Source organism: Piliocolobus tephrosceles, chromosome 18, assembly GCF_002776525.5.
Source record: "Piliocolobus tephrosceles isolate RC106 chromosome 18, ASM277652v3, whole genome shotgun sequence".
Classification (NCBI taxonomy): domain Eukaryota; kingdom Metazoa; phylum Chordata; class Mammalia; order Primates; family Cercopithecidae; genus Piliocolobus; species Piliocolobus tephrosceles.
In genome coordinates, this window is record NC_045451.1 from 47710846 (window position 1) to 47737237 (window position 26392).

At 37.7% G+C, this 26392-nt stretch overlaps 1 protein-coding gene across 4 annotated transcripts in view; it reads right to left on the reverse strand.

The window, feature by feature from the left end:
- DTNA (dystrobrevin alpha) overlaps positions 1–24730 on the reverse strand; it is a 386077-nt gene extending 361347 nt beyond the window's left edge. For 2 of the 4 annotated variants that reach the window (XM_023207711.3, XM_023207716.2), the window contains exon 1: positions 24506–24708. The gene's annotated coding sequence lies outside the window, so the exon portion shown is untranslated. Of the gene's footprint in view, positions 1–24505 lie in introns of all 4 variants that reach the window. The other 2 variants (XM_023207708.2, XM_023207719.3) reach the window with 2 other exon arrangements.
- Positions 24731–26392: the final 1662 nt, after the last annotated feature.

Below are 26392 nucleotides of genomic sequence, written 5' to 3' on the forward strand. Positions count from 1 at the left end.
CCTCATCAAAATTAAAACTATTTGCTCTGTGAAAGACTTAGATAACAAGAATAAAAGACAAGATACATACTGAAAGAAACTATTTGCAAACCACAAATCCAACATATAGAATATATAATGGACTCTCAAAACCTACCAGTAAAAAGACAAACAATCCAATTAGAAAATGGGCAAAAGATATGAAGAGATATTTTGAAAAAGGGGTTACGCGGATGGCAAATAAGCACATGAAAAGATGTTCAACATCATTAGTCGTTAAGGAAACAGTAAAACCACAAAGAGATACCACTACACATGTATCAGAATATCTAACATAAAACATAGTGTTAACACTAAATGCTGGCAAACGCAGAGAAGCTTAATCTCTCACGCATTGTTTATGGGAATGTAAACTGGCACATCCATTCTGAAATACAGCTTGCAGTTTCTTACAAAACTAAACATCCAACAATCTCACTGTTGGGCATTTATCCCAGAGAAATGAAAGTTTACTTTCACACAAACCTATTCACAGATGTTCATAGCATATTTACTTACAATATTCAAAAACTGGAAAAAACTGAGATGTCCTTTAACAGGTGAATGGTTAAACAAAATGTGGTATATCCATACCTTGGAATACTACTCAGAAATTAAAAGGAATGACCTATGGACACAGGGCAAGGTGGATGGAACTCAAGGAAATTATCCTGAATTTTTAAAAATCTCAAAAGGTTTTACATAGAGTAAAATTCCATTTATATAACATTTTTGTAATGATAAAATTATAGAGATGAAGAGATTACAGGTTGTCAGAGGTTAGGGATGGCAGGATGGAGAGGGGAAGAGAAATGAGCATGGCTATAAAAGGGCAGAACTATGGAACTGTTCTCTATTTTGATTTTAGTGATATTTATGTAAAGCTACATATGAGATAAAATTGCATGCACCTAAATACACACACACACGCACACGTGTATATAAAACTTGTTAAATCTGAATAAGGTCTGTGAATTATGCCCAACTCAATTTTCTCATTACGATATTTTATTACAGTTTTGCAAGCTGTTACCATTGGGTAAATTGGGTGACAAGTTCAAGGGGCCTCCGTATTATTTACTGCAACTGCATGTGAATCTATAATTACCTGAAAATAAAAAAATTTTAAACACTGAAGGCATTTAAGAGTATTAAAGAAATTTAGGGCAGCTTCAGCTTAAGAAGTTCCAACAAGTTTTTGAGCAGCAGCAGCTGCTTTGGTTAATCTTATCCAACAGTTATGGGGATGACTGAGATTCACTGTATTAGTTAACATTGGTTATAGAAAAAGATTGGCTAAAAGGTCTTGACCCTTAGTCATTTTCTGTGTGACTAATTTAGTGTGTGACCTTGAGCAGTTTGTCTAACTTCTCTCTTAAATAAAAGGGTGGGGACTAAATGATACTTCTGCTTCTTTCAATTTTAATGTTCCACAAGCACATCATGATCCTAAGACAAAAAGTAAGAGGATAAGAGCCGAGTTCCACAGAAGAATATGAAATATATCACTGGGACCTGGTTAGAAGAAAATGGCAGAATCTTTCCTTTTGGTAAGGTCGCCAAGGCGGTCTTGGGACAGCATTTCTTGGTTACAAGAAATTCTAATCCCTGGAAACAAGATACAGTAGGCAATGAACAGTGCCTAATACTTTCTTAGGAAAACTGGAAACATAACACAGCACCATCCTATTAAAACACAAGTAGTAGAGAGCAATAGTAACACATTTCATCTATTATAGTGATCAGGATGCTGCACAATATAATTGAATACAAGGCTTATTTCACAAATACAACTATGACTATGGAATAGTATACGATGTTTTTAAGAATGGTTTTGTTGTGTTTGTGTGCATGTGTGTGCAAGTATTTTTAAAATAATTGACCAAAGTACTAACATCCTTTTGCATTGTAATAGTATTTTGTAAGGAAAGGTCTGTGTAGGAAGTTAAAACTGGAGATGCACAAGGACCCAGATTTCCTGAGCAATAATTAAAACTGTAAGGATTAGCTGACCAACAGTCCAAAAAAAAATTAAGGGAGTTTTTTCTTCAAGGGAAGAAAACTCAAGGGAGTTTGCCATCTAACAAGCCAAACAAAGCCAGTGAGCTTACTGAGAGAAGTGAAAAATTCTGTTTGGAATGGGTCAGAGCTGATGTTAGGGTAGAGAAAGTCAGGTGGAATTAGTTGAGCCAGCTGTTTTGCAATATTTTGAGCAAGAATTTTAAAAGGCATCAAGCATGGGGAGTCTACCCTAATAGATGAACTAAACAAACCCCCAAAGCTTTATCAACCCATAAAGTCAGTCTACCCTCCCAACCCGACACTGCAAAATTTCAAGGCCAGCACAGGCTGAGTGTCATGGGTTATTAAAACACACATCTTGCTATGGTCTCAATATTTGTGTCCCCCTGAAACTCATATGTGGAAATCCTAACACCCAAGTTGATGGTGTTAGGAGTGAAGCCTTTGGGAGGTAATTAGGTCATGAGGACAAAACCTTCATCAATGGTATTAACTCCCTTATGAAAAAAGTCCCATGAGAGACTCCTTGCTCTTTCCACCATGTGAGGACACGGCAAGGGGTGCCATATATGAGCCAGTAAACAGGACCTCACCAGGCACCCAAACTGCCTTAATCTTGGACTTTCCAGCCTCTAGAACTGTGAGAAATAAATTCCTGTTCTTTCTTAGTCACCAGCTTATGGTATTTTGCTATAGCAGTCTGAACAGACTAAGACACACTCATTTGGCCACATTTCAGAACCCCATTTCTTCTTTAAGACTGCCTTAGATACTACATTTAAATGATTTACTTTTTAATAAAGCCACTGTGATTCACCATGGGCTTTATGTGTCATATCGATGACTCTTGAAGTGTGGTCCCTGGGTCAGCAGTGTCAGCATTGTCTGGTAACCTGTTAGAAATGCAAATATTTGGTTCCCAGTCCAGACTGATTAAATCAGAAACCCTGGCGGTGGGACCCAGCAAGCTGTTTTCAAAAGCTCCCCCCATCGACCAGTTAATTCTTATGCATGCTAAAGGTTTGAACTACTGTTTTATACACACATTTATACACACACACACACACACACACACACATGCACACACAGAGTTGATGTGGAATTAGGACAAAGACAATAAAATCATAGATTTCCTTAAAGATGGAAATTGATCCTTCACCCTAATAAAATAACAGATAACTAAGAGCAAACTTTAGAGTCCTTAAACAGCCACTGTGGAGTGAATTCTGACCACTGGAATCTCTACACACAATTTAAACCAGATTTTATCTTTTTCTGGTCCATTCTCCCAGTTTCCTACAGGTAGGGAAATCTATCTTGTTAGGAGTCATTACCCGCAGAGGCAAAGAACTTAGAATTTGGAAGTATCCAAGTAGGACTCAAGTTCTATTCTGGAAGTATCCAAGTAGGACTCAAGTTCTATTTAGGCTTCTATTGAAGAGATTTGAGGTAGGGTGCAGGTAATAGTTAACGGTAAAATCTACTTTTTTATGCAGTTGTTGATTCAAGAAAGCCACTAAAATGTTGTCACATGTCTCCTCATAGCCTTCCTGCTTCTCAGAATGTTGAGATATTTTCTCATGTTTCATACAACACAATTTTTTCTTTATTCATCTCATGTTGTTTCATTGTTTCTTAATTGCATCTCCCAAGTAGAATGTAAGCTCCCTGAGGACAAGGGAGTGGTGTCTCCAGGTGTTCAGTGTGGTCCAACTGTACATAGACACTGATGAGCAGATGTCTTCATCTCCCTCCAGTCCCACACTGGATCACCTAGATAGCTGAGATGTCACCTTGCAGTAGATGATGGCTTCCCTAATGGAAATTCAGAGCAAATCATTCAGTTGTCAGCTTCGTATCTGGCAGAGTCAGAGTAACACTTTAGGTATTGCTAAAGAAAATGATGTTACCAACAAAACACTACTTTTGTATTTGAAATTTGCCATATTTTCCTCTTAGCCTATCACTAAGTAAAGACTGGCACATGTTATGACCATAACTATTTAGTTTTGCAACTATTCTATGTCAAATTTACTATTAGCATATAAGTGTTGTTAATTAAGCTTTCTGCTTGTGTTACAGATTTATATCAATCTCAACCAGCGTTTTCTGGATTAGCATAACAAATCCAGCTCACAGTAATGTGCACCTTGGCAGTGTTAATGGATATGAGGCAAAAGGCTTCGGAAAAATAAACAGAGCTGTAATAGCTATGTCTTTAAAAACATATGACAATCTAAAACAGTGCTGCTGTTAGGTTTACCATCAATCTTAGGCAACTATTAAAATTTTCCATGGATTATTAGATTCATGCAAGCAAACTTCATTCACTGTTGTCATCTTGATTATAGCAGTGGTCACATCTTATGTGAAACCAGTTTTCTTCTATACTGGTTTGCTAATTTGTATTCCATAAAGCAGTGGTTACTTTTCATCACAGAGGAAAATTTTTATTTTTATTTTTTGACCAAATACGCAAAATCTGGTAAACTATAACCTGCAAGATGCAAACAATGCTTATGTAAGCATTGGAAAGGGTTGTTTTCTAAAAGGTATCAACTCAAGGATATACCATGTTTTTATGACTAGGGCTAAAGTTTTTATGACTAAAGTTTTCCATTTTAACAATTTAGGTAATTTCAACAATTTAGGTAATTCTCACATATACCTTCCAGAGATCAGTAACACCACCACCATTGTGAAGTTACGGTTGCACTCCTACTTAAAAGAATCCCATAGTATCAACTGCAATACCACACACTGCCACTGTGCCATCCATCTGCTGGATTCACCACCATAAAAGAGGTAAGGGTTGTTTATGCTGAGGGGTTTTCAGGGACTGCTGGCGGCAGACAATTATTTCATAGATGAGAGGGTCATTCACTTTTCCTTTCTGAGAGAGTAAGGGTTACATTTCAATAGTAGCTAACAATCTAATAGTTCCTAGCCGACTAACTGAGGAAAACAGAAAGCCAGAAATATGACTTACTAGTGTGTACCTGCCATTTTGGGATGAATTTGTACACTTATAAATAACCCCATTTCTCATACAGTAAGGTACAGAAGCTTAAGCTAAAAAGGAGAACTATGTTTTTAGAAAAAAATAATGATTGAGGGAGTTTCAATGCTAGGGATACCTAAAATTTTTGTCCCATAACACAACTCCATTGCCTAAACCTACAGCAAAGTCTCCTAAAAACACAGCCTAGACCCAGTGGGACTTCTGGGATTAAAAGAATCAAGGGCATAACCAGCAGGGTGACCTAAGTTGGCACTGTGCTTAGGAAATAAAACTCAGAGTAATGATTGGGCATTCAATATGTGCAGAGACTCAGAACAGAGTCACAGGAGAAATGTAAGCTCCACAAAAATCCCCCAAATAACAGAAAATATGCTTGAGTTGGAGCTAGTGGAAGTTTAAGCCAATTTCACTCAAATTTTCTGAGTCAAAGTGACCTAAGGACTTGGGGACATGCAAGAAACTGATATATGCATACTCACCTAATATACTCAGATATGCCCCTATTATTATATATTAATATTTATACTAGCTGTTTCTATAAACTGTGATTCATTTTTCCAAATGCAACTTTGAGAGCAGACTCTGATTCTGTACCTCTTTCGCTTAATCACAGTTCTGGAGAGGTAATTTAGACAAACCACAAGGTTCTGACCATGATATCACTCTTGATCCACCCAGGGGCTATTCATTCTAGTTATACATGACTTGAAAGCATCCTTTCCATGTGAATGGCAGTTTGCACATTTCTTTCTTCTTCACCAACTAGGAGCTATGCTGGCCCCACCTGATTTCTTTCTTAGATGCTAAAGCCCAGTGAACTCTTAAGTTATATACAAATAACTAAGTCATAGAGCCCAGGAATTTCAGCTCTACCTTTTGGTGGCTCTGTCATATTCAACACGTTACACAGGATCTCTTTTCCTATCTTTTTCTCATCTAGAAATTAGAGCTAATAATACTAGCACAAAGGGTTACTGAATAGGATTGAGATAATACAGATGAAATGTTTAGAATTGTTCATGATAGATAAGTCTTAAGTATATATTCACCATTTTTATTCAAATAACTTTCTTTAGTCTGACTCCAGGTTCAAGAGGAAACTTATAATAATTTTTCTTTCCATAGGGATCAGCCAGTAAGGTAAGACTGCCTTACTCATGCTGATTCTAGTAACAATGATAATTCTAATTGTGATTAAGCAAATTCTTATTTATAGTTCAGTCTCTATAAGCTTAATGTGGCTTTGTATTTCAGAGAAGGATCTCGGTTCTGAATTTATAAATGAAGATAGATCCATGGACCTTCATGAATTCACTGAAAGTAATGGTTCTCTGTCAATACCAATCTCCATTCTTACATTTCAACTTCTACAGCACATTTCAGGTTGTTACCATCAGCTGCATGATTAAAACACACAAGGCCACTTAACTGGGAAACTTGGGGATGAGATCTACGCATTCCGATTTTTTAAAAGTTGCCTGGATTGTGACTCACAGATCTGGATTAGCCCCTATCATTACTGTTAGCCTGAAAATTCTAAACTCATAAAGACAGGTTCTGATTCAATGTGTGGCTCCAGAATGGGTTTTAGATACCTGTACTTTTAGCAAAGCCCCCAGATGATTCTGATGCAGGTGGTCCTTGAAATATACTTGAGAAGCACCTAAAAATAAAATGGCCAGTGTCCTAGTCACATTGAGCCACAGGAGCTAACAAAAGGTGTGGCAAGGATAAACTATGCCAAAGACTAGTTCTGTCACTGATTATAAAATACTGACTCCTAGTAAATAATATGGAATGACTGACTGATGGAACAGGGAGGAAGGAAAGCTGAAATATGCAGTCTTGTCAGGGCCTTGGTGAAAGCTTTGAGAAGCGCAAGCAAGGTACCAAAATGTTTTTAATTTCACTATGCTAGAAGCACGTCTCCTTTCATGACCATCCAAGATGCTAGATGCTAGTCGGGGTACTGAGGCATGAAAACTCAGAGAAAAACAGAAAAACACACAAAAACAAAATAGATGGAGAGAACAGATACATTTGTAGGGAAAAAAAAATCTAGCTGGCATAGATTAGCATCTGTTCATAAATGGGCAAGAGCAGTCAAAGCTAAGAAAGAAGTGAAACACTGGTATCTGTCACCTTCTCCCACCTGTGACCAAGCTCAGTCTTTAAAAAAAAAAAAAAAACAACCAAAAAACCACACACACATGCACACATGCACACACACACAATTACACATACTCACATGAAACCACAGGACTATTTTTATCCCTTAAACTACTATTGGCTGAGTGAAGTTAGATTATTTTGCTTTTATAACCACTATAAAACCAATCCATAGCAGACTGGTAATAGAATACCATTTCCTTTGGGTTCACTTCAGTTGTTTTTCCTTCTTGTCTACACAAGGATTCAAATTATAGAAACATGGGACAACTCTCAATCTCATATCTAAGCTCAATCTGAAATATTAAAGGTATTTAGAGAACTTTTATTTTTAGCTATTATATCATATGTTTGGAAAGTAGGGCATCAAACAGAAACAAAAACTTAAACTCAAAACAAGCAAACAAAAAGCAGAAACAAAAAAAGGTTTAAGCACTATGTTGACACTGAGGCAAACAAAAAAAAGAACAGCGAGATGTTTTGAAATGTTTTCCTGTTTTGAAAATGATTCATATTTTGATAAAATTCTCAAAATCAATCTGACTCATATATTGCTTCCTAAAGGGTATTTCACATCATTAGCAAAAATTATTATTTTGTACACACTCTTACGATAAACATTATTTTTATAGTGTTTGGGTTAAAAGGAGGAGGCAGAATTTATTTGCATGTGGAAAAAAAATCACCTGACACATTCTGTGTTTATAAATAGCAATGAACACTAGGGGAAAATCTGGACCACTACCCACAGAAGGCACAGTGTACACTTCCTATCAAAGCATTTTGGTAGTGATTTAATTACCACATTTTAAAAATGTCAACCAAGTAATGATTATTATTTTATTTATTTATTATTATACTTTAAGTTCTAGGGTACATGTGCATAACGTGCAGGTTTGTTACATATGTATACTTGTGCCATGTTGGTGTGCTGCACCCATCAACTTGTCAGCACCCATCAATTCATCATTTATATCAGGTATAACTCCCAATGCAATCCCTCCCCTCTTCCCCCTCCCCATGATAGGCCCCGGTGTGTGATGTTCCCCTTCCGGAGTCCAAGTGTTCTCATTATTCAGTTCCCACCTATAAGTGAGAACATGCGGTGTTTGGTTTTCTGTTCTTGTGATAGTTTGCTAAGAATGATGGTTTCCAGCTGCATCCATGTCCCTACAAAGGATGCAAATTCATCCTTTTTTATGGCTGCAAAGTATTCCATGGTGTATATGTGCCACATTTTCTTAATCCAGTCTGTCACAGATGGACATCTGGGCCTAGGTAGTACCATTCAGGACATAGGCATGGGCAAGGACTTCATGTCTAAAACACCAAAAGCAACGGCAGCAAAAGCCAAAATTGACAAATGGGATCTCATTAAACTAAAGAGCTTCTGCACAGCAAAAGAAACTACCATCAGAGTGAACAGGCAACCTACAGAATGGGAGAAAACTTTTGCAATCTACTCATCTGACAAAGGGCTGATATCCAGAACCTACAAAGAACTCAAACAAATTTACAAGAAAAAAACAGACAACCCCATCCAAAAGTGGGCAAAGGATATGAACAGACATTTCTCAAAAGAAGACATTCATACAGCCAACAGACACATGAAAAAATGCTCACCATCACTGGCCATCAAAGAAATGCAAATCAAAACCACAATGAGATACCATCTCACACCAGTTAGAATGGCAATCATTAAAAAGTCAGGAAACAACAGGTGTTGGAGAGGATGTGCAGAAATAGGAACACTTTTACACTGTTGGTGGGATTGTAAACTAGTTCAACCATTATGGAAAACAGTATGGCAATTCCTCAAGGATCTAGAACTAGATGTACCATATGACCCAGCCATCCCACTACTGGGTATACACCCAAAGGATCATAAATCATGCTGCTATAAAGACACATGCACACGTATGTTTATTGCGGCACTATTCACAATAGCAAAGACTTGGAATCAACCCAAGTAATGATTATAAGAAAGAAGACATCTGATTAGTATTGCCATGGCTGGGGGCCTTTATTTTAGAAAGGATGACTCTATGTAAGAGGAAACATCTGCTATACCATTTAAAAATCTGTTCTTAACGAGTGGTTCCTCCAACCTGCCCAAATGGTATTATTGAACAAACATTGTAAAATGAAGGTTTGGAAAAGTCTTATCCCCAAAACATTGCAGAGGCTCAACCATGTAAACGCCCAAGCAAAATGAGTAAATGATAAGTAGTATCAAATTGAATGCACAAATGAAACAGAAGGAATAAAAAGAGCCTAAGACAACCGGTGGTGAGGAACAGTGAAAGGATAGAAAATAATATTTTTCTAAACCAAGAATATGTGTCATCTCAAATGAAAAGCAGACTTCCTCAGTTTACACAGAACAAGACATTTTCAAAAAAGTGTATAAAGGGTGTATGTAATTGAAACATATGATTTATAGAAACTAAAACATTCAGCTTATACATAGTAAAATGTGATGCCTAATCCAAAAGCTAAAATATTATTCATCAGAAGAGGTGGATACTATGTGAATACCAATTATGCCCTTTCAGTTTAGCAAATTGCTAGCTGAAAGTGTAAAATTATATAAAATATTGTCCTTAAAATACAATGAAATAACCATATTCAGGGCTGGAAGCCACAGACTACTTCTCAAATCTGTATCTGTCCATATTTCGGTACCATCACAAAACATTTTAAAACCTTTTAACCTTTTACTTCTTGTTGATTTTGTCTTACCCTAACCTGGGGTTTGGAACTATATCTCACTTATAAAATATCTACATAAAAATGCAGCTTTTCTTTCATCAGGACAGCCTTTTAGCCAAGATTTCCTTTAATCTCACATGACCCCAGAGAAAAATGCCAGCATACAGTAAACAGTGAATCCCCCATGGTGGAGCTGATGTGGTAATGACAATGATTAATTTGGACATCCACATATGCATCTGTCTCTAACAATACTGTGTGACAAGATCTCCTAAAAAGCATCTTCTTCAAATAATGCAGAGACACCCCCACTCTCGCCTCCAAATACCTTAATGACGGGTGTCACCTCTAGAAAAGAACGTAAAAACAGCTACAAAATCCATTAATGTATGACTTGGCAACTGTGAGAAACAACACGAGGGAAGTATAGGCCTGGCTCATTTTTTTGATGTCAACCACAAAATCAGACATGGAGTAGATCTGGGTTAAGGACAGAAAATAACTGCATAATCATTAATATGTATCAAGCAAGGAACAGTTTTAGGTAATGCATTTTTAATTTCCTTACTATATTTACTTGAAAAAACATTTATAATATAAGCACACAAAATGTTAAACACAATAAATACATTTTCCAAAAACCTAAACTGATACGTCAAGGATCACTGAAAGCATAAATTTAGCATATTTTACAATGGTTGGAGGGGTTACTCTAGTGCAGTGGTTCTCAACTTTAGTGTGTAGCACAATCCCCTGGAGAGGTGACTACAAGACAGATTGTGGGATCTATCCCCATAGTTTGTCATTCAGTGGGTCCAGGATGGACACTCAGAATTTGCATTAACAAAGAGTTCCAAAGTTGTGCCGATGCTGCTGAGGCCAACACTTTGAGAACCATTGCTCTAGTAGAGTGAGAATTTCAAGGTTGGCTACAATGTTAATAACTTGATTTGTCTTTTTTATGAATTTCTCTAGACTGTTGTTCTTTATGATCTCCTCTGTGTCAGCTGTAATTCCTCAGCATATTGGTTTCAAGCAGGGAATTCTTAGCTCCATCTTTTGTACTTAACCTACCAAGTAGTGATCAAACAACTTGACAAATCAGTACATTTATTTTTAATGCATAATTTTTACATCAAAAGAAATTAATAAGAATACTTTCTAGGAACTGCTCCTCAGAGTTTAAATATGGATTTTGTGTTCACCATTTCTTAGTTTATAAACATTTTCTCATGCACTTACTGGTTCAAAACTACATTTCAGGTGGATGGTATTCCTGCAACTAAAGAACATTTAGTGAGAGTAGTACAAGAGCTGGGATGATGTGGTTCCAGAATCCCACCAGAGAAGACACCTCTGAGAGTGGGGGAAATCTCCAACTATGCCACAGCCTACAGTAATGGCTTTCCAGGAGGGGAGAGAGGATTGATTTGGGGGAGTAAGAGTACCTGCCTAAGGTCCATGAATCCTACACTGATGGACTGCACTGTGAACACATCTATCTGCATCACCACTTGAGGACTCACTCATCCCAGTTACCTGTCAAGTGTTGATTATTCAGAAACAGATAAGCAGTAACCCTCTGAGATTTATCCTCTGAGAATCAATGGGAGTGATTTTTCTCAGATTATGCTTGCATAAAACATATAGATTGGGCTTTTGCTTCTGTGAAGAAGGAGAAAAAACACTTCCCTACTCTTCTTACTAAGTACAACTAAAACTCCTGTATTTTATACATAAAATAAACATACAAAGACACTGAAAGCTGGAGAAAAGAAGACAAATCAGCTAGGGTACCTCAGAGCTCAAGGAATGACAAGATGGTGAGTTCCCTGAAATTGTGTGTTGCCTCACATATCCAATACTTGGGGCTAAAGAAACTGGAAACCCAGAAATGCCATCAGGCACAACTTTTAAAAGGGTGCCAACAAAACCACACTCTCTCTGACCTAAGGAACAGGAAAGGAGCAGCATAGCTAGATAAAAAACCAATTTAGGCAATAACTGCTCTATTATAGCCACAGATGACAGAAATAATTGTGCCTCTACCACACCAATGCCAACACAAGCTGTGTAGAAAACCTACACTTCCACCCTTGCCAAGCTGTAACGAGACACCCCAACTTCTCGCATCCCCACCGTGATGATGCCATAGAAGGCCAAGTAAAAAGCTGGGACTTTCATTTTCACAAATGGTAATAAAGACTCCCCTATTCTTCACTACCACTATGTTGTCAATAGTAACTATGGGAGGATCCTGGAGTTCTACACCTACCTTGCAGTACTGAGTCTCCCTTCTCCTTCTCTGCTGGAATGGTGTCACGGGTGGCTTAATGGAGAGTCAAGGCTGTCATTAAGACCCAGCAGTCATTAGGCCACCTCTTCTGTCCCCCTAGTGTGTCAGTGGAGAGACCACATGGGGAACAGAAAGGAGGCACTTCTACCCGTCACAGCTTGAAGAATCAGTGAAGACCTGGTGAGAAGCCCGGATTCCCACTTTGCCCTACAGTAATGTGAAGTCCTTTCAGGTGTCAAGGGAGACTGAGTGAGGAACCTGATTTCTACTCCCCACCTGATGCTCACTGAGGTGATGTTAGTGGAACTTGGCTAAATCAGAAAGTTTAAATAAGATTCAGTCTCTTAACATATAAGAAAATGGCCAAGTTTCCATTGAAAATCATTCATCATACCAAGAACCAGGAAGATCTCAAACTGAATGAAAGATGACAATCAACAGATGCCAAAAACAAGATCCCAGAGATGTTAGAATTATTTGACAAAATTGTTAAAGCAGTCATAAGAAAAACATTTCAAGTAGAAATTTTAGAATTGAAAAAAATAACCAAAATATAAAAATCAGTGGGTGGGTTCCATAGCAGAATGTGAGTGACAGAAGAGAACATGGGAGCTACAAGATAGAAAAATAGAAATCACTCTATTTGAGTAACAGAGAAAACAGATTAGAGAATAAAAAGAGAGAGAAAGAGAGCCTCAGAAACCTGTGTGTGGTAAACTGAATAATGGCTCCCAAAGGTATTCAGCAGAATGGCTCCAATCCCTGGAAGCTGTGAATTCTCGGAGAAAGAGATTTGGTAGATGTGATTATACTACAGCTCTCCAGATAGGGAGAGTGACTTGCACTATCTAGGTGGGTCCTAAATGTAATCACAGTGTCCTTAAAAGAGGGAGGCAGAGAGCAGAGATAAATCTGGCCACAGAAAAGCAAGTAGGCAATACGATCACATCGGAAAGTAATTGGAGTGATCAAGGAAGGGATTGTAAGTCAAAGAATACAGGTGCCTCTAGAAGCTAGAGAAACCAAAGAAATAGATTATTCCTTAGAACCTCCAGAAGGAAGCAGCATTGCTAATACCTTGATGTTAGCCCTATGAAACTGATTTTTGACTTCCGGCCTTCAGAACCACAAGAAAGTAAATGTGCACTTCCGTAAGGCATGAACTGTATGGTAATTTGTTACAGCAGCCATAAAAAATCAATACACTGTGTGACAATAAAATAAAAAGGTCTAACATTTATGTCTTGGAGACCTGAAGAAAAGGAAAAATTGGACGAGGCTGAAAAATTGCTAAAAATGGCTGAAAACTTCCCAAATTTGACAGAAGTCATAGACTTACAGATTTAAACACCTGAGTAAATCTGAATGCCAAAAAAAACTCTCCAAAGATATCCATGCCAAGACACATCATAGTCACATTTACGAAAATTAAAGACAAAACAGCAAGAGATAAATGTTACTTTACCAAAGGAGAAAACCCATTAGAATGACAATGGATTTTCATCAGAATACATGGAGTACAAAGGAAGTAACACAACATTTTTCAATTGCTTTAAGAAAAGGCCTAGAATCTTATATCCAGTGAAAATCTTTCAGGAAGAAAGGAAAAATCAAGACATTCTCAGCTAAAGGAAAACAAAAATATTTTGTCACTAGCAGATCTGACCTGCTCACAAAGGATGGCTAGAGAAAAGTTCTTAAAACAAAAAGGAAACAATAAAAGAAGAAAGGTTAGAACTTCAAGAAAAAAGAAGCAAAACATATCAGTAAGTGCAACAGACCTTCCGTCTTTGCTTACTGAAGCAAAAATTATAACACTGTCTGATGTGGTTCCAAATGTATGCAGAGGAAATATTTAAGACAATCATATTATAAATGGAGGTTGTAAAGGGAGGTAAGGTTTCTATATTTCGTTCAAATTGATAAGATGACAACAGCAGTAGCCAGTGACAAATTATGTGTATATGATGTAACACTTAGAATGATGATTAAAAAAAAAAAAGAAAAGAAAAGAAAACACCTGGCCGGGTGTGGTGGCTTACGCCTGTAATCCCAGCACTTTGGGAGGCCGAGGCAGGCACATCACGAGGTCAGGAGATTGAGACCATCTTGGCTAACACAGTGAAACCCCGTCTCTACTAAAAATACAAAAAAAAAAAGAAGAGAAAAAAAGAAAATTAGCCAGGCATGGTGGCAGGCGCTTGTAGTCCTAGCTACTCAGAAGGCTGAGGCAGGAGAATGGTGTGAATGAGAGAGGTAGAGTTTGCAGTGAGCCGAGATTGCACCACTGCACTCCAGCCTGGGCAACACAGTGAGACTCTGTCTCAAAAAACAAACAAACAAACTTTATACACTGACACACTTAAAAACACTATACACATAAAAGTGGAATTCTATAAATGTTCAATATCAGGATGGTAGGAAAAAAAACCCAGTGAAATCCAAAATAGAGATAACAAACAAAAAATGGCAGATTTAAGCACTAAAGTATGGTATTTATATTTACAGTAAATGTAAATGGTTTAAATATACCAATTAAAAGACAGATATTAGCAGAGTGCATTAAAAATAAGAGCCAACTATATTTTGTCTACAAGGAACTCAAATAAAATATATAATATGGGCCAGTGGAAAGTACAAGGATGGAAAAAGGGATATGCAAACATTCATTAAAGGAAAAATGACATTAAAAATGTCTATATTAATATCAGACAAAGTAGACTTCAGAGCAAATAAAACTACCAGAAAGAGAGAAGGGCATTATTTAATAATAAAGTCAATACACCAAGAAGACATAATAATTCTAAATATGTATGCACCAAATAACAGAGCTATAAAATATGTAAAGCCAAAGTGGTAGACATGAAGGGAGAAATAGACAAACTCACAATTATAACTGGAGATGGCATATACTTTTTCATTAATAGGAAAACTAGACAGAAAATCAGCAAAGACATATAAGAACTTGACAGCAACATCAACCAACATGATTTAATCAGCATTTATAGAACACTCTGTCCCCAAATAGCCAAATTTACATTCTTTTCTAGTGCCCATGGAACATATACCAAGGTATAACACATTAAAATAAACCTCAACAAATTAAAAGAATTGAAATCATACAGCATGTGTTCTCTGAATACAACAGAATCGAACTAAAAGTCAATAATGGAAAGAAAGCGGGAAAAATCTTCAAACATTTAGAAATTGAACACTATAATTCTAAATATCCAATTAGTCAAAGAGGAAATCTCAAGGAAATTTAAAAATACATTCAACTAAATTAAAATGAAAATACAATATACAAAAATGTATGGGATACCGTGACGGCAGAACTGAGAGGGAAATCTACAGCACTAAATGCATACATTAGAAAAGAAGAAAGATCTCAAACCAATAATCTTAGCTCCCTGCCAAGAATATAGAAAAATATATTATTATCTTTCTCCAAGAAAAATAGGAGAAAATAACAATTATAAGAGCAGAAATCAATGAAATAGAGAACAGAAAAATAATAGAGAAAAATTAATGAAACAATGTGTTCTTTTAACAGATGAATAAAATTGAAATCCTCTAGAAAAACTGACAGAAAAGAAGAGAGAAGACACAAGTTAGTAACATCAGGAATGAAACATGGAATAGCACTAAAGACCAAGCAGACATCCAAAGAATAATTTGAAATATTAGGAGTAATTCTACACAAATAAATTTGACAACTGAGATGAAATGAACAATTCCTCAATCAACTTAAACCACAGTAACTCACACAATATGAAACAGATCATTATTGTGTCATCCCACAAATTCATATGTTGAAGTCCTAACCCCCAGGATCTCAAAACGTGACTCTACTAGAGATAGGACTTTTAAAGAAAGTGATTAAGATCAAAAAAAGTTTAAATTAAAACGTAGCTGTTAGGGTGTGATTAGGGCCTAATCCAATCTGACTGGTGTCCTTACACAAAGAGGAAATTTGGACACACGGAGAGACACCAGGGATGCTTGAGCACTGATGAAAAGATGATGTGAAAACACAGTGAGAACTTAGCTATCTGCAAGCCAAAGAGAGAGGCCTCAGAAGAAACCAAATATGCCAACACCATGACCTTAGACTTCTAACCTCCAGAACTGTGGGGAAATAAATTTCTGTTGTTTAAGCCACAGTCTGTGGTATTTTATGTCAGCCCTAGCACACTCATATAGATATTAAGGAAATCAAGTCCCATAACTAAAACCAAAAACAGTCTAAAGAAGAAATCTCCCAGCCCAGGTGATTTCACTGGAGAATTCTACCAAAGGTTGTTTAAAAAAATAACACAAATCCTATGTAATCTTTTTCAGAAAACAGAAGAGCGAACACATCCCTATTCATGTTATAAAGCTAGTATTATCCTGATATTAATACCAAAAACAGTACCAAAAAAAGAAAACTACAAGTCAATATTCCTCATTTGAATATAGATGTAAAAATCTTTAACAAAACATTGGCAAATCAATTTGGTAATTCATACAAAGAATTAATCATACATAATGAATAAATGGAGTTTATTGCAAGGATGCAAGGCTGTTCCAATAGTTAAAAATTGATCAATGTACTCAAACATACTAAGAAGCTAAAGAAGAAAAATCATATGATCACATTATTTGGTGAAGAAAAGCATTTGACAAAAATCAATACCTATTTGTGATTTTTTTTAAAACTCAGGAAAAAATGGAAATCAAAGTGGAATTCTTCAATTTGATAAATAACATTTACATAAAACTTACAGATAACATTATACTTAATGCAGAAAGACTGAATGCTTTCCACTGAAGATTAGCAAAAGGCAAAGATGCTTGCACTCTCTATTTTTATTCTATATAGTACCAGAAGTTCTAGCCAGTGCAATAGGACAAGAAAATGAAACAAAAGGCATATAGATTAGAAATAAATAAAATTGTCTCTGTTTTCAGATGACATGATGGCGGTCTACCATCTGCTAATGAATCTGTTAATTAGCATGATTCAACATATCACATTGAACACACATATAAAAACATCACATTGTACCTCATTAACATATACAATTGTGCCAAAAAAATATAGAACTGCTTGGGCACGGTGGCTCACACCTGTAATCCCAGAACTTTGGGAGGCTGACACAGGTGGATCACCTGAGGTCAGGAGTTTGTGACCAGCCTGGCCCACACGGTGAAACCCCCTCTCTACGAAAAATACAAAAATTAGCTGGGGTTGGGTTCCTGTAATCCCAGCTACTCAGGGGGCTGAGGCAGGAGAACTGCTTGAATCGGGGAGGTGGAGGTTGCAGTGGGTATAGATCATGCTACTGCACTGCAGCCTGGGCAACAGAACAAGACTCAGTATCAAAACAAGCAACAACAACTATATATATATATACACACACACACACACAAACACACACACACAAACACATAGAACTAATAAGTGAGTTCAGGAAGTTCCCAGGATACTAGATAAACATAAAAATCAATTAAATTTCAATATATTTGCACTGAATACCTCAACACTGAAATTAAAAATACATTATTATTTTAAATTGCTTAAAAGTTACTCATATGTAAGTCCAGTAATATATGTACCAGACTTAATCCCAAAACCTACAGATCACTGATAAAAGGTATCAAAGATGTTCACATAAATGGAGAAATATGCCACGTGTATGGATTAAACGTCAATTGTCCTTAAACTGCTAAGTAGTTTTAACATAATTCCTATCAAAATCCCATGAAGATTTTTTGTTAATGTAGACAAGATAATTCTAAAATTTATATGAAAAGTCAAAGGAATCAGAATAGCTAAAACAATTTTGAAAAAAAAAAACCAAGGTGGGAGGAATCAATCTATTATGAGTTCAATAGTTACTTATATATAAATCTATGTAATAGGTTTCCAAAGAATAAGAAACCCCAAAATAAATCCACACAAATATTCCCAATGCAAATCACATATCTTACAAAGAACCATTATTGAGAATACATAAAGAATTCTCAAAACATAGCATAAAAAATTCCCAAACATTCCAAATAGAAAATGAAAAGACATCTCATCAAGGAAGACATTTAAATGACAAATAGGCACATTAAAAGATGTTCACCATCATTAGTCTTAAGGAAATGCAAATTGAAATCACAACGAAATATTGCTACACACCCATCAGAATGGCTAAAATACAACACAGCAATAACACCAAATGCTAGTGAAGATACAGAGAAACTAATTTCTCATATATTGTCAATGGGGATGTAAAACGGCACATTCACTCTGGAAAACTTTGGTAATCTCTTATAAAAGTAAACATGCAACTTCTGGGAATTTATCCCAAAGAAATTAATACTTATAATACATTAATACAAAAATATTTACATGAATGTCCATAGTACTACAAAACATTTTAGTTGCAGTAGTTAAAAAAATTGGAAAAAATACTCAGATGTCTTTCAATAGGTGAATGGTTAAACAAGCTATAGCTCATGTATGCCACAAAATACTATTCAGCAACAGAAAGGAATAAGCTATTGAGACATGCAACAACCTAGATGAATTTCCAGAAAACTATGCTGAGTGGAAAAACCAATCCCAAAAGTTCACATAATGTATAATTCCATTTATATAATATTGTTGCAATGACAAAATTATAGAAATAGAGAACATATCAATAATTGCAAGGGATTAAGGGGTTGGAGGTGGGTGGTGGTTAGAGCCAAGTTGTTGTAGCCATAGAAGAGCAATAGGAATTATCATCCTGGTGCTGGAATTTGTTCACCACTGTATCAATGACAACATCCTGGTTGTGATATTGTACTATCATTTTGCAAGAATTTACCATTGGGGAAACCTGGGTAAAGAGACCATGGGATCTCTGTATTACTCCTTACAACTGCATATGGACCTTGAATTATCTCCAAATAAAATGTTTAATTAAAAGTACTGATTGAATATATTCCAATTATGCAGATTACATTTGGCAACGCAAAATAAATGTATAGTATGATTTATATGTTTGCACACTTTTTATAACAATGTGTGATAGCAGAAATTATACTTTTGTCTATTTTGGGGTAGGTGACAAGAAAAGATACACACATAGCTGTTCTGATTTCTGTACCATGTTGATACTATCAAATCTGTTCAGAAAACCCAATTTGGTTGCTGTGGGCAGGTATTGGCACTGTTCTTAGCTTTCACTTGCTGTCAAATAGGCTACCACATGCATTCACTCAAAAATAAACCATTGCTTTTATTATTCCTTGACTAAATACAACTCTCACTGGAAAAGAATGAGAGCATCAGTTATTGATGAATCTACTTTTAAATTGAGGAATAAATCATTTTTAGATGGTTACATTATTATTATTATTATTTTAATTTTTTGAGATGGAGTCTTGCTCTGTTGCCCAGGCTGGAGCACAGTGGTGCGATCTCAGCTCACTGCAAGCTCCACCTCCCAGGTTTACACCATTGTCTTGCCTCAGCCTCCTGAGTAGCTAGGACTACAAGTGCCCACCACCACTCCAGCTAATTTGTTTTCATATTTTTAGTAGAGACGGGGTTTTACCGTGTTGGCCAGGATGGTCTCGATCTCCTGACCTCGTGATCTGCCTGCCTCAGCCTCCCAAAGTGCTGGGATTACAAGCATGAGCCACCGTGCCCGGTCAATTTTTGAATTTTTAGTAGAAACAGAGTTTCACAATATTGGCCAGGCTGGTCTCGAACTCCTGACCTCAGGTGATCCACCCCCCCGCCCCAGCCTGCAAAAGTGCTGGGATTACAGGCTTGAGCCACCGCGCCCAGCCTTAAAATTCTTACATTAATGAATGATCACAGAATCTTTAGCTGTTAAAGTTATTTTCCTAATCATTTAAAATGCTAATATAGATACTCTTATACTTTTGATTTTAACAACTTTAATAGTTTCAAATGGTGCTTAATATACCATTTTTGAATTAAAAATACATAATATAATGAAACATTTCTCATAATCTACTAGTCATCTGTTTTTGTCTAGTATTTATATATCTTCATGTTTTGTATATTTTTCACCTATAAAATATGGGGCAAAAATATTCATATAAAGGAAGTTCTATTTTTCCACTGCTTTTTAAAAAAAAAAAATCAAAACATCAGATTAGGTAGTGTTATGATTTTCAACAGCAATGGAAATTTAATTCAGCAGTAAGATTCTGAGCCAGGTATTATACATCAATATTTAATAGTATGAAATACGGAATCAGAATGCTTTGTTTTAAAGACCATCTCAAACTATGTGACAGTGGTCAGGGTTACTCTCCTCCTTGTGCTTCAGTTTTTGATAATGATATGCAAGCCTCATATGGCTTTTGTAAAGAATACATCACATAATTTATATAGAGACCACAGAATGATGCTCAGTACATAGTAAGTGTTCAATAAATTTAGTCACTCCTATGTTTGCTTGAACTCATTAATATGAATTTCCCCAGCAGCTTTAGCACTCAATATCATCTCCATCACTATGGAGCCTCCCCTTTTCTTTTGGGTAGTTGAAAGAATGTCAGTGACTGTGTGATAAATCAATTAAAGTTCTATTTTGAGACATCCTGGCACTTTAACAAAAACAACAACAACAAACCTCCCAAACCACACAGAACAACTTCTTTTAGTTTGGAAGTAGTTGCCAAGGAAAAGAAAGAAAATGACTATATTACATTAAATCTAAATAACTCTTTGCAAATAGGTGAATAACCACATAAAGCTAGCACATGCCCCATGTGCTTTGAAAAAAGTACTGATAGTTTTGTAAACCCTCCCCCCATGTCCACGGATGGATAATGAGGTGAAACAGTGTGTCTCCTGGTGAATACAGAAGTAAAGAGATAACTAGAGTGACACACATCTCTGATTCAGAACATAATTCAGAAAATTAACATGCAAGCATTTAGTAAAAGATTACTGGAATTAGTACACACCCTCTCACGTGTCATTCCCGCACAAATATGTGACTTTTCAGGCATCTTGTCCTGACCTCCATGTCTAGTCCAGAATCCTTTAATAGATATTCTCATAGAACTCCTTCTTTCATTCAGGAAACTTACCTCAACTTACAAGTAAAAATTTATTGGTATAATTATTTTATTAAAGCTTGTCCCCCTGTGCAGTCAGGGCTCACAGATCTTTCTGCTCACTATTGAACCCCACTCTTGCACCCCACACCTGGAGAAAAGAAGCTCTGTAGAAGCAGAGACAGTACAGTTCTTTCAAACTAGAGGTGTGGGACTTGAAAGGAAAAGGTCATGTCAAAACTACCAAGTGAGATAAAAGTAGCAAGCTGTCTCTAAAATAAGTAACAGAAGCTAGAAAACTGGAACACTGAGTTAAGAAAGGATATATATATGTATCACAGAATTTGTCTTGATAACAATCAACACTATATATAAATGGACTTCGAAAAATCAATTCAATTTCAATATCAAAAACACTTGTGACTGATGGCATACAACCACTCTGACCACAGGACTGCACTGTAGCATCCCAAAATAAAGATGTAGCCATAATTCTGCTGTGTGTGTGTGTGTGTGTGTGTGTGTGTGTGTGTGTGTGTTGCGGGGAGGGGATGGTTAACCACTGAAGAGCTGAATATTTTTTCTCATATCCACAGATCATGTTTCTGTGCTGTTTAGTTGGATTCTAGTCTCTTTTTACTTATAATGTTGAGTAAGTGTGAGTTTGAAATTATATATATTGAATTTAATTAAAGTGAAAGATGAGAATTAAAGGAAATCTATGAATGTCAAAATAATTTTGAAACTCGTTATGTGAAGAAGCAATTAAAGTTTACTTGAAAAAAAATAACAGATGAAGACTTAAGAGACATCTGCCCAATAAAATGAATACTGTGAAAGCTCTATGATAAGCTCAAACGAAGAGTAATTCTCTAAATATGGGAGAGTAATTCTCCATGTAAGTTGGAGTTCACCCCATTGAGACCTTTCTTCACATCATGGTTCATTTAAAACAAGTGGAGATTTTAAAAGTATTTCAACTTAGAACTAATGAGAAAATTTGATTTCAGTCTTCACTGCTACACAATTCTGTATAAAGTACATACAATTGGCTAAATGACATGACAAACTCGAATGCCCTTAAAATACAGCTTGCTTCTAATCACTGATAGTCCAAAGAGAATTGCATAATTCTTTTAAAACTGCCCAACTCGCGCCAGAGTGAGTGGATTAAATACAACTAATATTGCTCAAAAATCTGCAAGATGGTGGTGTTCTGAAGAAAACGATGGCCATGCTCTGAACAAAGAACAGACTAATAATCTAGGAAATTTAAAATTAATTGCAAACATATAGCTTTAGCCATCTGCTTTATAATAATTTACTTTGCTGATACATCTTAACTGCTGAAAATCTCAACTTTGCTGTGAAATGCAACTTTAGTCACTGTAGGACATGCAACTTTAATTATTGTAGGACACTTGGTTAATTGTGGTGAAAGGAAACTACTCAAACATTATTTGCCATAATGTTAGTATTGAAAGTTAGAGTAAGAAGAAAAAGTAGAAAAAGAGTTAATTATTCTGAACATGCAGCACATACCTATTAAGGCTCATCTTCATAGAAAGATGTGGTCAATATAGAAGACTTTAGGTATCATGAGTTGATTAGGGGCGCATGAAAAGCCCAACTAGACTCTAACACTTAATAAACGTATGACCTTGGGTAAGTTATTTTGCCTCTCTGTGCCTGGATTTTCTCACCTGCAAAAGTTGTTTATTAACATTATCTACCCCCCTGGTGGTCTAAGAATTAAGACGGTGAATCAATCTAAACCATATAGAACCATGGAACATGTGGAACACTTTTTTCCTAAAGTTTCCACCTTTGGAATAAGCAAAAGAAAAAAAAAACATTATTTTTTTAAAAGAAATCAGTAACTGTACACTTCAACAGTACAAGTATCTCTTAGATTCAAAAGGAAACACAAGCACATTAAATGCCAAGTGATGACATATAACAGGAAAACATAAGCATCAACTAAAAAGACAATTTTTAGAGTAAGAACCTAAAGCATGGTAAGCTTCACTGCAAGGTACATCCAATATTTGCGTCTCCCTCTGCCCCCTCCCTGCCAAGTTCTACAGTTATCTTCCCAAAGCCATACCCTAAGCCTGCCAAAGAGCAAAGTTTTACCATCAAGTCCCAGGAGTGGTACCATTGAGTCCCAGCCCCGCCGTCGCCACCCCTCTTCTCTCTTTGGCTTTGGTCTTTTGACAGACACCTCTCTCCACCTCCCACTCCGGATAACAGAAGGAACCTCCCGCCTGCCCTCTGTCCAGCAGAAAACTTCGAAGTGGGCAACAGGCTATAAAAGCCGAAGACACCCCCGTCCCCACCCGCCCCCGCCGCCCCCCGTCCCCAGGGCCCAGAGCCCACTCCCACTCTGGCATCGGCCCGGGCACCGCAGTGCATTGCAACACGAGAGGACGCCGCTGGCTGCAAAGGAACCCATCGCGGATGTCCCGGTCAATACCCCTCAGACTGTTCCCCGACGTGAGTATCATCCCTAATGGAGGTAGACACGCCACCTCCCACCAGCTCAGCACGCGAGGATGACCAAGAGGGCAGCGACCACAACAAAAACAACTCAACCCGCGACGCGAGGGAGCCAGCTGCCATTGCCACCCCCCGAGCGGCGCCGCGGCAGCAGCGGGGGCTGCGGCGCTGCGGGGCCTTCGAGGGCGGCGGAGATTTACCTGTGCGGCCCCGCGTCCCCAGGCCGGACATCCTGCAGCAGCCGCTACCGCCGCCCCGCGGGCCCGAGGCGCCGCCCGCCGCCCGGGGAGGCGCCGCGCCGCAGTCCTGGCTGCGGCGCCCGGCACATGCTTCGCGCTAGCCGCGGCCGGCGCCGGCGCACAGGTGGGAACCCCGCGAGTGGGCGTTGAGGCGAATCCCTGCCCCCGCCGGCGCTCTCCGCTCGCTTCCACTCTTGACTTTGCTCGGTGTGCGGCGCCTGCCCTTGCTCCAGCGCCGAGCCGCCTTTGCCCGCGCCCCGGCGCCGTGGGCGGCTGCGGTCCCTGCGCATTCGGGGCTGCGCGTCATGTGCACCTCCCGCCCCACGGCGGGCCCCGCTGCACCGGGCGGCCGTGGGCAGCGCGGCAGCCCTGCCTCGCGCCCACTCCTCGCCCGGCACACGGACCTCCTCCACCCCCGCGCCCTCCCCCACTCTGGAGCTGTCAAGGAAGAAAACGCCTTGCACACACCTTGGAATGGACGGGCGCTTCAGTCACCGACTCGCCAAACTCTTAGAAGGCGTCCATTGGTCTGCAGGGAGGTTTGAGCCTGGAGTAGGAGCCGCTTTCTTATTATTTAATAATGTTGGAAGTGCCGGGTCCGCTGCCAGAGTTGTGGGTCATGTGGGCACAGCAGAGGCTGGCTGCTGCCAGTACCAGGGTTTCCTGAGGATCCTGAAACTATGATCTCATCCTCCTCATCCGCCTCCCCCGCCCCTCTCTCCGCGGGCGCGCACGCACAGCACACACACACACACACACACACACACACACACTCACACTGAATGCACTATCCTCCTTCCTGGACCGAAATATTCCTCTAGGGAAATAGTGGGCACGCTCATCATTGAAAAAAAAGAAAGAAAAAAAAAAAAAAAAAAAAAAAGAAATCCTTCCAGATAGAGATTTTTCTCTTCCAAAGCTTGATTTATGTGCTTTGTTTATTTCCTACAGTTTTCCCTCACACGTGCAGGAGATGGGAACAGAGACTCAGAATTAACATTAAAAATAATTATTCTCTTATGTTGACCCAGATTTTGGTCAGAACCCAAGAACTTAAACAGTACCATTTCAATTTAAAACAGAGGCAAAATATACCAGGGTTGAATATGGAATATTCTTAGATGTATGCAGTGGGTTTCTTTCCCAAGCTGCAAACATTCCCCAAACATTACCTCATTTATTTGCAGAGCATCTTTGCAGAGGAGGTGGATGAAAAGGCAAATAGTATTGTCACTTCAGAGACACAGAAGCATAAGTAAGATAACATGACCTACCCAAGTACACATAATAAGTCAATATCTCACTATAAATATTAATTGCACAGCTACTCACAGGTTGCTTTTTCACTGTGATCAATTCCCAGATACTTAGGTTACTGAAAATAATGAAAACATTGTTGATTATTTTTAAGTTACCAAGATTGAAAATTATTTTTTCTTACTATATGTATGTTTTCATATAATTTTCTCTAGTAATGTATTTCCAATTTCACGTTTTCATATAATTTTCTTTCTTTTTGGGGGAATGTGTTGTGTGTATGCATGTGTATGCATACATTTATATCCAGTTGCATTTTTTAGATGCTTAGATAGTAATTTCAAGCAATTTGAGCCAATGTTTCTGAAGTAGTCACCAATTTCATAATTTGTATATGTCATTGAAACCCCTTTCACCTGGTGTATATGAAGAGCTATGCTACATTTTGAAGGATATAAAGAAGTTTAATACAAGTACCTTTTAGTTTACATCTAGTTGTTGAGACAAGATACATATACTGAATGACTGCAGATAAAAAACCTTTGTTATTTTGGTGTTGTGAGTTATCACAAAGAAAGCACAAGATACACTTATTTTCTTTTTACTTAATTTCTGTTTCATGTTAAAATCATCTCATTTGCCTATGTGTCCTATATTTCAGTCTGTCATTAACCCTCCTACCTTCTAAATGGCCAAGGTAATTATGTGTAACCTTGCCCTTCTCTTACACTTGCACCATACTCACATAAACAGTAAATGGGGATTGATTTATATTGTAAAAGTTCTCAGAAAGAACACTCTTGGGTAGCTTCTTTTCAGTGTAGATAAGAAACTCCAGCAGCTAACTAGCCTTCTAATAACCCAAAAAGAAAACAAATAGTATGAAAGAGAGAATGGTCAGAGAAAAGGCAGAAGAGAAAGCAGTCAAGAGGGGGGAAAAGGAGTGGGAATGAAGTTACAAGATAAGAAAGTAAAGAAGAGAAGGAAACAAAAGGAGAAGAAAAAGAGGATCAACTTTCATGTGAAAGCTAAAATTTTCCAAATTTTGGTGCATGGAAGACAAATTCAGGAAATTGTGGACTTTCTTATTGGATTTTT